The sequence below is a fragment of the Oryctolagus cuniculus genome, chromosome 1, assembly GCF_964237555.1.
Source record: "Oryctolagus cuniculus chromosome 1, mOryCun1.1, whole genome shotgun sequence".
Lineage (NCBI taxonomy): Eukaryota > Metazoa > Chordata > Mammalia > Lagomorpha > Leporidae > Oryctolagus > Oryctolagus cuniculus.
In genome coordinates, this window is record NC_091432.1 from 78047922 (window position 1) to 78062347 (window position 14426).

The window sequence follows — 14426 nt, forward strand, 5'->3', positions numbered from 1 at the left end:
GCCAGGTGCTTCCTCCTGGTTTCCCATGCGGGTGCAGGGCCCAAGGACTTGGGCCATCCTCCACTGCCTTCCCGGGCCACAGCAGAGAGCTGGACTGCAGAACCGGCGCACCAACCGGGACTAGAACCCGGGGTGCCGGCGCCACAGGTGGAGGATTAGCCAAGTGAGCCGCGGCACTGGCCTAAAATATTTTTTAAAACTAAGATTTTCTGTAGTAGCTCTGCAGTTCAGATCTTACATTTAAGTCTTTATACCATTTACGTTGCTGTTTGCATATGGCATGAGATAAGAGTTCAATTTTATTTTCTTCATGTTATATCATTTTCCCCAACACTATGTATTGAAAAGACTTGCTACTTTGTTTTAAATTTGTCATCATGACAGATTTCCTCAATATGTTTAGTTCATAGTTCTTTAGAGTATGCTTTTAAGAATTGTATTATATCTGGTGTTTATTTTATTTTTTCAAATATTTATTTATTAATTTTGAAAGTTAGAGTTACAGAGAAAAAGGGAGAGACAATGGTTCACTCCACAACAGCCAGAACTAGGCCAGAACAAAGCCAGGAGCCAGGAGCTTCATTCTGGTCTCCCACATGGGTGCAAGGGCCCAAATGCTTGGGCCATCTTCCACTGCTTTTCCCAGGCCATTAGCAGGGAGCCGGATTGGAAGTGGTGTAGCCAGGACACAAACTGGTGCCCATTTGGGATGCCAGCATCACAGGCAGTGGCATTACCTACTGTGCTACAATGACAGTCCCAAGACTTGCTACTTTTAAAATTGACTTTTGATAATCTGATTATCGTGTCTTGGGGAAGATCTATTTCCATTTTATCTATTTGGGGTTCTTTGGGCTTCATGGATCAACCCAGAGTTCTTATGAGATTTCCAAAGTTATCTTCTGGCAGAGTATTTTCTTTCCCCAAGGCTGTTCTTTGGCACAAGCCACAAGGCCTGGCTCTTCCAGCAGATGTAGAAATGTGTAAAGCCTCAAGTCCTCCAATTCCAGGTTATTTTTTATTGCCCCTGGGAGCACTGCATCTAATGCCAGCACGGATGTACTATTTTGAAACTAAACACATTTCTCAGAAAGCTCAGGCAGGGTGCCATTTCAAGGATGCATTTTCTATCAATGCCTCACAGCACAGTGTCACTGCTGCTGCCTTCAGTCTGGGCGGTGCTGCCTGTAGAGCAGTTCTGCTTTGTTCACTGCTTGCCTCCCAATCCTGTTGGGAAAGCCACAGTCACAAAACCCAGGGGTATTCTGCTTTCATGGCTTTCATCCCTGCAAGGATATATTTTCTGTGGGGTGGTTCTTGTCTTAGGTCAGGTTCCTTAGAGGCTGTCCTGAGATGGAGATTTGTGTTCAAGGATTTACCAAGGATTTTCATGGAGAAGGGAAGGAGAAACAGGAAGGGGCAGGGACAGGGGCCACACAGAAATGCGACCTCAGCTGCGTTCTAACTGCAGCCTGGTTCCCACGGGGGTGTTGAAGCACCACAGGGTTGGTCCCACCTTAAGGTAAAGGAAGCTGGCCTTTGTGCACTTGAAGCAGTCCGCTCTTGGCTGCAGGGGTCAGAAGTGTGAGTGTGCATAGAGCCACCTGCTCCAGGTGGCTCCCATTTGCTCAGGTGTCCTTCTCTTGGCCAAGGGCAATTGTCTGGAAAAGAGATTTGCTTTCAGTTGTATTCAGGTACTCTCCCAGCAGCTGGGGGTGCTGTCTGGGTGCACTGGCTGGTAAAGCAGACCTGAACAGGGAACCAATAGAAGTTCTGAATCATAAGACACAATACTCATTTGAATCTGAGTTTTGGCTCTTTATTCTCAGATTACTCGGAGATTATGCCTCATTATGCATTCCTTTATTCGTGTTTTTTTAAAAACATGAATTATTATTTATTTGAGAGGCAAAGAGATAGCATTCCCCTCTGCTGGTTCACTCCCCCCCGCAAGCCAAAGCTGTGAGCTAGAAATTCAATCTAGGTCTCTAATGTGGGTGGCAGGAACCCAATGACTTGAGCCATCACCTGCTGCTTCCCAGGGTCGCATTAGCGGAAGCTGGAGGCTCAGAAACGGATTGACTCCAGGCACTCAGATGTAGGATGTGAACAGCATCTTAACAGACATCTTTTTTTTTTTTTTCCCAGAAAGATTTATTTATTTGAAAGACAAGTTTCAGAGAGAGGCAGAGACAGGCAGAGAGAGAGGTGTCTTTCATCCGCTGGTTCATTCCCCAAATGGCTACAATGGCTGGAGCTGAGCCAATCCGAAGCCAGGAGCCAGGGGATTCTTCCTCCAAGTCTTCCATGTGGGTGCAGTGGCCTAAGGACTTGGGACATCCTCCACTGCTTTCCTAGGCACATTAGCTGGGAGCTGGATTAAAAGTGGAGCAGCTGGGACTCAATCTGGTGCCCATATGGGATGCCAGTGCTGCAGGCTAGGGTTTTAATCCACTGCACCACAGTGCCAGCTCCTTTAACAGACAACTTCTAAATGTCCATCTTCCTTTCTATACAGATCACATAGCAAAATGGTATTACATTTTCAAATAGCTATGACCAAGGATAATATTCCAAGAATACCACCCTATTTCAATATTCAGCCAGTCTGCTGAACTACATAATAGTGAATTTTATTGCTTAAGTTTCATTTTATATTCACGTATGAGCAATACTACTGCATATAGCACAACCGTAGAGTATGACCAATAGATGGCACCAGAAACACCCACACTTATCCACCTAATTTATACAGGATGTGTGTATGTGCTAAAAGTTCAATCTCACTCCAGGTAGGTTTATCATATTGGAAAGGGTTTCATAACATTGAATCCAAACCAAAGCTTGTTAACTTGGCTATTTGACTTCTTTCTTGTAGGGTTATTTGAGTGTGAGAAAAAAAAAATAGATGATAGGGCCAGTGAATTCAGAAAGAAAACATCTATTCATTAGCAAAAGGAAGGAAAAAAGACTGGAGCCCTGCATCCTTTTCCTTCAAGGTCTCTTGAGTGTATAAATGCTGAAGATTATTAGGAAATATTTGAATAACAGGATAAAAAAGTCAAGGATACTGCCTCCAAAACATGAACTGTATTCCCCACTGAAAACAGACTTGGATGGCAACCAAACTGCTCAAGGATTGCCCTGGCCAATATTTGACCACAGGGCTCCCCTCCGGGAAAGGTTGCTGAGTCCAGCATTCACCATTTTCAAGTTTGTTTGTTTTAAAGTTTGTACTTCATTGTTGATAAAGGGAAGTAAAGAGGGGAAGGGCCATGAAATCTCTGATTTTTTTTAGCAGTCCAGAATTTCATCTTTTTTCTACATCGGACTATTCTTTCTTTTATTTTTTTTAATTTAATATTTTATTTATTATTTTTGAGATAGCATATTTTTAATTTACATGGTCGTCAAAGGCTTAATGCTCCACTAAATAGAAAGTTCAACAAATAAAAACTAGAAAGACCATAACTGAGTGAGAAAATAGGCAAGGGCTATAAACAGTAATCAAATAAAAAGATGGTCAACTTCACTCACAAAAAATAAATTTTAAAATAGATTTATTTATTTATTCATTTAATTTTTTTAGAAAACTTTTATTTAATAAATATAAATTTTGAAAGTACAAATTTTAGATTATAGCATTTTTCCCCCATAACCAATCTCCCACACAGATTTATTTATCTGAAAGGCAGCGTTAGAGAGAGGCAGAGGGGGAGGGAGAGAGAGAGAGAGAGGTCTTCCATCCACTGGTTCACTCCCCAGATGGCCCCAATGGCCCGAGCTCCAGAGAGCTGGATCGGAAGTAGAGCAGCCAGGACTCAAACTCAGTGCCCACATGGGATGCTGGCACTGCAAACAGTGACTTACAATAGTTTGCTGTACACTAGCCATCAGGGAAATACAAATCAAAACCACAATGAGATATCACCTCACCCCTGTCAGAATGACTATTATTCAAAAGACAGAGAGAACAAATTGCTGGCAAGGATGTGGAGAAAGGGAGACTCTTACACTCTGCTTGTTGGAATATTTGAAAATATTTATTTGTGTATGCATTCCAATAAACAGTGCTGGTTCGAGTCCCAGCTGCTCCTCTTCTGATCCAATTCTCTGCTCTGGCCTGGGAAAGCAGTAGAAGATGGCCCAAGTCCTTGGGCCCCTGCAGCCGTGTGGGAGACCCTGAGGAAGCTCCTGGCTCCTGGCTTCTAATTGGCCCAGCTCCGGCCATTGCAGCCATTTGGGGAGTGAAACAGTAGGATGGAAGACTTCTCTTTCTCTCTGCCTCTGCCTCTTTGTAACTCTGCCTTTCAAATAAATAAATAAATCTTTCAAAAAAAAAATGAAAAAGAAATCTCCAAAATACATGAACTTTATATACCCTAAATAAAATTAGAGAAAAAAATTTAAATCAATCTCCATTCTGTTTTCTGCAGTGGCTGCACTAATTTGCATTCCAACGAGCAGAGTATAAGAGTCTCCCTTTCTCCACATCCTTGCCAGCAATTTGTTCTCTCTGTCTTTTGAATAATAGTCATTCTGACAGGGGTGAGGTGATATCTCATTGTGGTTTTGATTTGTATTTCCCTGATGACTAGTGTACAGCAAACTATTCTAAGGAGCAAAATGACTTAAAGGAAAAAACTCTGAAGTGCAATACTTAACGTTCACTAAGTGTGTTTGTAAACATTGTTTAACTTTCCAACCGTATTAAAAATGGGGCTACTGAGTCTCAGAAAGGTCATTTAGTTAGCCAGGACCCTAATCCAGTTCATCCGATCCTCAGATCAGGGGAGTCTAGACATGCTATGAGCTCACCACATACATGTGGACAAATCATTTCATCTCACTAGGTTTCAAGTGTCATCTGTAACACAAAGGGCTGGACTGAAAGGCCCCAACACACCCTCCAGCTAGAAACCTCCAGATTCTGAATAGTACGTGTAGAATGTAGTGTACTGATTGGGACTGGAGGTGTGGTTTGGCAGCATAGTCAGTAGGAAGGGAGGGTAAAGCTCACTTTGATAGTGTTCCAAAGTGGAAGGTGACACGGCTATTATACAATGCATTCAACAGCCTGGTTCTTGTATTTTGGGGGGAAAGTAAATACCAGGTTCTGATTAGCCTTTCCTATACCTGTCATCAGTTTATTATATGGTAAACATTGTGCCTCTAGGAGCTTTCCTTCCCAAATGAAATGATCCCAAGGTTGGGAATTTTTCTTTACAGGGCATGCTCTTCTGTCAGATATCCTGCAAATTATTTCCACTGCCCTTCCTTGAGCCTTTGCCATTTTAGCTCTGCCTTTTTGACAGCAAAATTGATTAAAAGGTTTTTGGTTTTGTCTGTTTGTTTGTTTAGACTCAGAGAGAGAGAGAGAGAGAGAGAGAGGAGAGAGAGCGCTCTTTTCTGCTGGTTTACTCCCCAAATGTCCACAGTGGCTAGGGCTGGAAGCTGGGAGCCAGGAATGTAGGAACCCAAGTACCTGAATCATCACTACTGTCTCATAAAGTCTGCACTTGCAGGAAACTGGAGTCAGGACCTAGAGTTGGGTCTCCAACTCATGCACTTTGATGTGGGATGTTGGCCTCTTAACTGATAGGGTAAATCCTGCTCCTAATGGGAGTTTAGTTTTTTAAAATTAAATTTAATTTTTTAAAATGTTTACTTAAAAGATACGGCCAACAAGTCCATTTGATATCTCCCCTCTTCCTTTCTGATGGGAGGCAGCGCTGTAAAATTGTTATGTCCCTGGGAGCTGCAGACAGGCCTGGCTTCTCATCAGGACCCGGATGTTGCCTCAGTGAGACAACACACATAAAATACTGAGTATTAGCCTAGAGTATGTGCTCAAGCAATGTTAGCCAAAATCACTACACCACCCCAGAGGGCACTTTTCAGATCTTATCTATTTCATATTAGATGAAAAAAACTGAGGTTCTACGAGATAAAAGACTTTTGAATGCTTATTGGTCTGACACTGCTATGGATATCTGTTATTTCTCTCACTTTTTAAAGATTATTTATTTATTTGAGAGGTAGTGTTACAGACAGAGAGGGAGGGAGGAAGGGAGGGAGAGAGAGAGCGAGAGAGAGAGAAATCCACTGGTTCACTCCCCAAATAGCTACAATGGCTGGAGTTGGGCTGATCCAAAGCCAGGGGCTAGGAGCTTGTTCCATGTTCTCCATGCAGGTGCAAGGACCCAAGCACTTTGACCATTTTCATCTGCTTTCCCAGGCTGTTAGCAGGGAGCTGAACTGGAAGAGGAGCAGCCAGGAGACAAAGTGGAGTCCATATGGGATGCTGGCTCTGCAGGTGGAGACTTAGCCTACTTTGCCACAGCACTGGCCCCTATTTGTTATTTCTTTTACCTAGCACCCCCTTTACCCCGAGAAACCATCCTACTTGCCTCCATCCCACTTTGTTTTGCTAGAAAAGACCCTGTAGGGGTCAAGAATGAACTCTGGAGCTAAATGGTCTGGTTCAAATCTCAACTCTATTACTTACTGGCTGTGTAACTTTCAGGAGATTCCTTAATCTTTCCTTGCCTTAGTTAATTCACTTACCAATAGGGATGATAAAAATTTTTCCCATTTAGATTCTTGCAAAGATTAAACATGTTAATACAAATGAAGTTAAGAACTAACTCCGTGGCATAGTAGGCTAAGCTGCCTGTGGTGCCGGCAACCCATATAGGTGACAGTTGGTGTCCTGGCTGCTCCACTTCTGATCCAGTTCCTGGCTAATAAGTGTGGGAAAGTAGCAGAAGATGACCCAAATGCTTGGGTTCCTGCATCCATGGGAGACCTGGAAGAAGCTCTTGGCGCCTGGCTTTGGCCTGGCTCAGCACTGGCAGTTTTGGCCACTTGGGGAATGAACCAATGGTTGGAAGATCTCTCTCTCTTTCACTGTCACTCACACTCTCATTCTCTGTCTCTCCCTCTCTAACTCTATCAAATAATACAAATGAAATGCTTACAGTACTGCACACTACATAGTAAGTGCTCAACACATATAAAATATTCTTTTTCTCCTACCGCTCTCCCAGTTACAGGGATAGGCACATGTGTCAGATCTGGCCAGAGTGTCCTGTCTTCTTGTTTACCATGACTGGATTGGGCCAAGGTTGGCAAAATTTTTCTATAAAGAGTGGATAGCAATTGTTTTAGGCTTTGGGGGCTATGCAGTCTCTATTACCACTACTTAAGGCTGCTATTTTAATAGAGAAGCAGTCATACATAAACAAATGAGTATAGTTGTGTTTGAATAAAACTGAAATTTATAGATATTGAAATTTGAATTTAATATAATTTTAGGGATTATAAAATACACCAAATCATTTTGATTTTTAAAAATGACAAAACCTGGGGCAGACATTTGTCATAGCTGTTAAAATGCTGGGTTCAAGTCCCAGCTCTGCTCCTAATTTCAAGTGCCTGGTTTCAAGTCCTAGTTTTAAGTGCCTGGGTCCACTCCTCATTCTAGTTTCCTGCTACTGCAGATCCTGGAAGGCAGCAGATGATGGTGCAAGTATCTGGGACCCTACCACTCACATAAGAAACTCACAGTGTATTCCTGGCTCCTGGCATTGATCTGGCTCAATCATGGCTGTTGTGGGCATTTGGGGAGTGAAGCAACAGATGAAATCTCTCTTTCTCTTCATCTATGTGTGTGTGTGTGTGTGTGTGTGTGTGTCCGTCTACCTGCCTTTGAAATAAACAAATAAACTTTTTTTTAATGACAAACCATTTTCAGCTCCTGTGCTGTCCAAAACTAGGAGGTTGGCTGGATTTGGCCTAGGTCATGGTTCATTGACAATCTGTCCAAAGGATGGGCATATAATCCATGAGAGGCTAAAATTCTGCCATGACATTTAATACTGGACACTGGAAGAAAGTGTGTGCCTTTCCCATTTGAACCATGATTCCCACGGTCATCTTCCTTCCAACTTGGTGAGATCCTATCTGTGGCAAGAGAGAATCAAGGTCAAGTGAAAATAATCAGAGTCAAACAAAGCCAACCAAGAGATAAAGAGAAAGATGGCTCTGAAAATTTCATTTGGACCTGTAGATTAAGCCATGCCTATTAGATCCATGAACCAATAAATGCAGGGATTTTTCTTTTCTTCCTACTTTAGTGCAGTCAGGTTTTGACCACCTACAATGTAATTCTTATAGAGACTTATGAACTTGTTTTCCTCACACTATGCAAAAATCACTGTACATAATAATCAGGAAAAAGGGAAAGCTAGTTTGTGTTGTGTTCTTACCACACGCCAGACAATTTGGTAAGTGCTTTCACATGTGATTTCATGTTCACTTAACCCTCTGAGTTGGCATTATTATCCTCATTTTACCAAGAACATGGGCACATTTGATGCCAGTAGATTGCTTGGATACTACGTTTGATGGTCGAATGAAACAGCAGTTTGAAAGGATTTTTTTCAAGGGAATGGGAATGAATGTTCAGGTTTATTTTCTCACCTACCTCACTTCCTAAGAAAAAAATTATGGAAGAGTCAACCTTGTCAGGGCACACTTAATCCCTTTTCTGGGAAAGAGGGCATGTACTGATTGGGAATCCCCCCTGTTCCTCTGGCCATTCTGGGCAGTGGGGAGTGGCAGTCCTGGAGTCCTTGCTCAGCTGCCCAGCAGAGAGTGGATGAGCAGCTGAGGCTGCTGATAAACAGCCTGGGTTAATCCTCACTGCAGCTTGTGACTCCCTTGCAGGACCCATCCAGGATTTCCTTCAGGAGTATCACTTCACAGCAGCTGGCTGGCTGGACATTGCCAACTGCTCACCCCTTGGTTGCACAGGAAACTTCAGCAGGTAAAACTTGGCCAGTCCGAGGAGACGACATCATCCTTTGGAGAGAAGAGAAAAGCTGTACAAAGAGGGCTTGCATGATAGAGGATGACAAAGAAGCAGGGGAAGATAATTCTCCACTTCCATTATCCTTCACCCTGATAAATCAGTCCTCTGGAGTCTGGAATGAAGACAAAGAACTACCACATTATAGCTGTTTATTAGACAACTACTGTATCTCACTCCATTTCTCAGTAAAATGGCCACCATTGTTTATCAATGAACACTTGCCAGGCACCTTACCTACATTATTTTTAATCATCTCAGTGACTCAGCAAAGTAGACATTAAATATCACCTACTGTTTTATTGATGAGGAAATTGAGGTGGCTAGATTAAGAAATGACCAACAGTAGGAAGAGAGAGGAATTTGCACTTAGTCTGCCTCTCTTTTTCCCACACTACTGTGGGAGTTGGGATTCAGATGGGAGGAGAAGGATGATATTCCAGTCTTCAGCACCAGAAATAGAAGTGGAACTTGAGTCTTGGAAATCAGCTCCTCAAGTTCTGCATCTCTTTGAAGGAAGGAGTTTTGTCATTTCATATTTACCTGGTGTACTATCAGCCCTGAACTCATACTTGGCCCAGGGTAAGGGCTCAATAAATGTTCCTTAAATGAAAGAGTAAATGAGTCCAGGTGTCTATTTTCAGTAAAATGGAAAAAGGCTGTGGGAACACTGACTTGATGAAGTCTTCTCTCTCTCTCTCTCTCCCTAAGATTTTATTTATTTGAGCGGCAGAGTTACAGACAGAAAGAGGGAGAGACAGAGAAAAAGGTCTTCCATCCACTGGTTCACTCCCCAAATGGCCACAATGGCCAGAGCTGGGCCAATCTGAAGGCAGGAGCTAGGAGCTTCTTCTGGATCTTTGACTTGGGTGCAGGGGCCCAAGCCCTTGGGCCATCATCCACTGCTTTCCCAGGTACTTTGGCAGGGAGCTGGATCTGAAGAAGAACCACCAGGACTCCAACTGGCACCCCTATGGTATACCGGCGCCTCAGGCGGAGGCTTAGCCTATTATGCCAGAGCACTGGGTCCAATGAAGTCTTAAGTTCTTTCTGTAACTCTTAGAAATCACACAAACTCTGATGTGCAACTGCACTACCTTTAGTGCAATGGAGTAGAAGTTTAACCGATTTTATGTTATAGGCCATGACTTACCTAATGCCACCTTGGTGGTCTTAAAGACTGACTGCATCTTTAAAAAAAAAAAAAAAAAACACTTCTGGATTTCTAGGGAGTAGCTTGAAGCAGAGAAATAATCTAATTCCACAATCTTCATTTAGGTCTTTTTGCCAATCCTTAGCCAGGGAATGATCACGTCCTGGATGCTGAGAAACTTAAACAGAGACTTCTAGAAAACAAGACTAGGCAGGGTAAAATAAGGATTGAGGGACAAGAAAGGAAACATTGGGGGAAAAGGTCAAAAGCTGGAGCCTGGACTATTCATTGCCCAGCAGCAGGCCCTGAACCCAATTCCCTTTCATTGCTCCATGGGGTAAGGGTGACTTAGCAAGCTATAAATCCCACTAGTCTAAGTGTGAGGAATGTGGAGATGAATGTGGGGAAGTCTTCGTTCCAGAGGAAAGGGCATGAGAGTGGGCCAGCTGGAGATAGAAGACAGAACATATCCCAAGTGTGAGCCAACAGAGATTTCAAATTAGAATCTGGGCTCAACCTGCATCTGGGTTTTAAGAAATCTGATTGTAAGTGGATAGGACTGTCAAGTAATTGGAAGAAACTTGGTAGAGACCTGAAGTGACACTGGGTTGATCTGCCAAGAAAAATTATTAGCATGTTTATCTGATCATTTGAATCAATGTATCTTCCTGGCAAGAATAAATATTTCTGCAGGAAACTAGTGGCTTGGAGATGCAGGTTAAGGAGAGCCCTGTAAAGGTGAGCAGGAGAAGGTCAAGTGTTGCCCAGAGAAGCCCATCTGACTTCGCCTTCAAAAGCAGTTTGGTAGAAGCAAGGAGCAGAAACAACCGGCCAGATTTCCTGTGGGTTGTGGGTGATGTCTTCCCCTGGAACCTGTGGCCTGGAGCTTACTTTGGAACTTGCCGTGGAGGAGCATTTTGATTGGGAAATGTGGTTTGGAATGTAAAACTGTTGAGACCTGGATTGTCTATCTCTGAGGATGTCTGCTGCTGGGTGTTAGCTGGCACTCAGTGAGGCTCTCTGGGTTCTTGGAAATTTAACAACTGCTTTTTCCTCACCGTGATTAAACTAGGTATACCTTGTGTGAGAACTAAGAATTCAAGGATGTGATCCTCTTAAGATTTACTTTGAGTGGAAGGATTTGAAACTCTGTGCTCCTCTGGCCTCAGAATCAGCCCTTAAGGCATCCGGATCTGGCTAAAAAGCCCATGAGAGCACTTCAGGCATGGAAAGCCAAGACACTGTGGCAAAACAAAACAAAACAAAACAAAAACCAACCTAAATGAAAGATCTCTGTGCGTGAGATCCCAATGGAAAGAATGGACCATCAAAGAAGGAGGTATCTTTCTCTGAAGGGAGGAGAGAACTTGTACTTTGATTATGGCCTTGTCTAAATAAGGTCGGAGTTTGTGAACTCAAGAGGCTTCCATAGCCTTGGCAGCTCATGACCAGAGCGTCGGGTGATTACTGACGTCAACTGTTAAATCAACAATGGGAGTCACTGTACACTTGCTCCCCATGTAAGATCTCTGTTCTTAATGTGTTATACTATGCAAATTAATGGTAAAACTACTACTCAAACAGTACTTAATACTTTGTGTATCTATGTGAGTGCGAACTGTTGAAATCTTTCTTAGTATATACCAAGTTGATCTTCTGTATATAAAGATAATTAAAAATGAATCTTAATGAAGAATGGAATGGGAGAGGGAGTAGGAGATGGGATGGTTTGTGGGTGGGAGGGTGGTTATGGGGAGAAAAGCTGCTATAATCCAAAAGTTGTATTTTTGAAATTTATATTTATTAAAGTTTTAAAAAAGAAAAAATAAATAAAACTGTGCTCTTTGGGCCTGCGCTGTGGCATAGCAGGTAAAGCCACTGCCTACAGTGCCCAGAATCCTATATGGATGCCGGTTCGAGTCCTGGCTGCTCCTCTTCTGATCCAGCTCTCTGCTATTGCCTGGGAAAGCAATGGAAGATGATCCAAGTCCTTGGGCCCCTGTACCCGCATGGGAGACTGGGGAAGAAGCTCCTGGCTCCTGGCTCCTGGCTTCAGAATGGTGCAGCTCTGGCCGTTGTGGCCATCTGGGGAATGAACCAGTGGATGGAAGACCTCTCTCTCCCTCTCTCTGCATCTGCCTCTCTGTAACTCTGCTTTTCAAATTAATAAATAAATCTAAAAAAAAAAAAACAAGCAAACAAACCAAAAAATCTCTTTGTGCTCTTAACATGCCTTATCCAGGTCATAGGGCCCATGAATAGCAGAAAAGGCATTGCATTAATGGCTGGGAATGAAAGGCTCCAGGTCAACTTTGTTGTTATGTGAGAGGTTAGACAAGTCATTTATTCTCTTAGTGTCTCATTTTCCTTACCTTTAAGATGGAGACAATATTTTTACTTCTCACAGAAATTCTTGCCAAAGTGAAAATAAGTAACCAGGATTATTTTAAGTTTTAAAAATTTGTTCAACTGTGATACATGAAAGTGGAAATCTGGATTTAAATCCAAATTCTGTGATTTACCACCTGTATAATCTCAGACATGCTTCTTCACTTATTGCCTTGATTTCCTACTCACTAAACACCCCTCTCAAAAAGTTGTGAAGATTGCATAAAGCACCTAGTTTATAGGTGGGTTTTATAAATCATACTGGTTGTCACCATGAATCTGATCAAGCAAGAAATACATGTTAAGAGCTTAGATTAGTACTTAGCCAGGCATTTGGTAAATGCTGATTATTATCATCTTCATTAACGTTTCTACCAGATATGGAAAACCATTTAGAAGTATAATTCCTCCTGCCTACAGAGAAAGGCTACATAAAGCAGAAGTGAGTCCATTCTAGGCAGAGCAGCCTGAACTTTATTGCACCTAGATCTTTTCCCACCAGCTCCGGAAATCCTGTTTCACAAGAGTTTTCATTTTATTTAAATGGAAACAATGAAAGGAATAAAACCACTAACAGTATTTAATGCATAGGCAAAACCCAAACTGGGGATAAGCTTTGGACATGATTTCTTAGCAGTAACTCAATAGCAACCACAGCCCCACCAGAATAATGTTCTGCCAGAAGCCTCAAAACCAGGGTGGTGTCCTTCCACCAACTCACCACAACAGATTGTACCAAAACACTGGGGCAACAGGAGCCCATATTTTAAAAATTACAGGATAAAGAAGCGGAAGTCTAAAATACTCATAGGCAGAAAGTATAACAGTCTCTTAACGTCCATGACTGCTAAGGGAGAACTAACTATGCTGAGTTGGCTTATCCAGTAAAAGCTTACGGTAGGGTAACTAGAAAGCTAATAAAATGCCTCGATGCTTATTTTTCTAGCCCAAGGGTCTAATAGTTACATCAAAATTTTTTCCTGCCCATTACATCTTTTGGAGGAAGTTCTATTTTTGTGCTTAATGAGTTCCTGGAGGTTTATATGAAAAATGTAATATATAAAAACAAGCAATAGCCTTACATGTTATGTGAGGAATTTTATTCCCAAGAACTAAAAAAAGTATAAATTCCCTAGTATATTTATAAATAATTTAATCTTGAATTAAAAGATAAATCTGAAGGTTGAACAATATTTTTGATTATTAAAAATGTTCAAAACACAAATTAAACACTAAATATTGACAACAGAATAACTTACCCAAATTAATTTCTTTTTTTTAATTTTTTTAAAGATTTTATTTATTTATTTGAGAGGTAGAGTTATGGACAGTGAGAGGGAGAGACAGAGAGAAAGGTCTTCCTTCCGTTGGTTCAATCCCCAAGTGGCTGCAACGGCCAGAGCTGTGCTGATCCAAAGCCAGGAGCCAGGAGCTTCTTTCCAGTCTCTCATGTGGGTGCAGGGGCCCAAGGACTTGGGCCATCTCCCACTGTTTTCCTAGGCCATAGCCGAGAGCTGAACTGGAAGAGGAGCAGCCAGCGTCCGCATGGGATGCCGCTGCTGCAGCCCGAGAATTAACCTACTGCACCATGGCGCTGGCCCCCTAAATTAATTTCTTACCTTGAATTCTGCTGTTAGCTATCTTAAAATGAGGTTTTATAGTCCTAAGGTTGATCTAGTGTTAGGAAGGGGCTCTTTATATTTTTCATTTTTATTTATTTATTTTCATTGTATTAGAAAGGCAGAGACATGCACAAAAGACAAATAGAGAGAGAGAGGGAGAGAAAAGAAACAAAGATCTTCCTTTTACTGGTCACTCCCCAAATGCCTGTAATAACCAGGGTTGGGCCACGCTGAAGCCAGGGTTCCAAAACTCCATTCAGTTCTCTAAGATAGGTGACAGAGACCCAAACACTCAGACATCACCTGCTGCTTCCCAGATGCGCATTAACAGGAAGCTGGATTGGAAGCTGAGGAGGCGACTCAAACCAAGATATGAGGTGCAAACATCTCA

General features: G+C 42.3%; 1 long non-coding RNA gene across 1 annotated transcript in view; it reads right to left on the reverse strand.

The window, feature by feature from the left end:
• Window positions 1-3543: 3543 nt before the first annotated feature.
• The window catches only part of LOC103349764 (uncharacterized), a 75268-nt gene continuing 64385 nt past the window's right edge, over window positions 3544-14426 (reverse strand). The window contains exon 6 of the long non-coding RNA XR_007910092.2: window positions 3544-8865. This is a non-coding gene — a long non-coding RNA (uncharacterized lncRNA). The remainder of the gene's footprint in view (window positions 8866-14426) is intronic.